Source organism: Gavialis gangeticus, unplaced genomic scaffold (genome assembly GCF_001723915.1).
Source record: "Gavialis gangeticus isolate Ggan-Ray unplaced genomic scaffold, GavGan_comp1, whole genome shotgun sequence".
Lineage (NCBI taxonomy): Eukaryota > Metazoa > Chordata > Crocodylia > Gavialidae > Gavialis > Gavialis gangeticus.
Window position 1 is genome coordinate 67,713,826 of NW_017729032.1, and position 689 is coordinate 67,714,514.

Here is a 689-nt window from a genome sequence, read left to right on the forward strand (position 1 = left end):
TGATAGGATCAACCATGGACTGAAAGCGAAAAACCTGAAAAAGAAAATTAAAACAATGCCATCCTGCAATCTTGATAATTAAGTTTCACTTCCTGTTACCTTTGAAAGGTCTTCAGCTACACAGGAGAAAGGAACAGTTTTTCCTTACTAGAAATCTTTATTATCTGTTTCCTCCTCTCTTAAGCAAACAATTTATCTGATTCAGAGGCAGATAGATCCTAGATTGGCCTGTTTGCAAAGACAGAAATGTGTGCAGACTCAAAAACAGCGGAGATCTCTGCCCTCCCTCACAAAGTTGTTACCTCTAATGTAAGTTCTTCAGTGTCATTGCAAAAGATGGTATGGCATCGTCTGCTCTGAGGTCTGTAGCCTTCAACTATTGTCTTTAGCACCATTAGATGATATGATAACAGGAACATTAGTGGTTTAGGGCTGTTTTCCCTAAAAACCTCAGCCTAGAAAAGGCTATGAATGGTGGGAAAGAGTCTGCACAGACATAAAGTTAGTGCTCAGGCCTTTGAAGGGAGGAAAAATGTTGACCTCTGTAAAAATTCTATTAGATACTGGATGTAAAGATAGGCACTTCTCAGATGCCTTGTTTCAGTTGGCACTTACTAACCGAGGCTCATGCTTACTGATTCATAAAAAATCTGCTTCATACATCCTGCATTGGTAGCAAAGTATTTGCC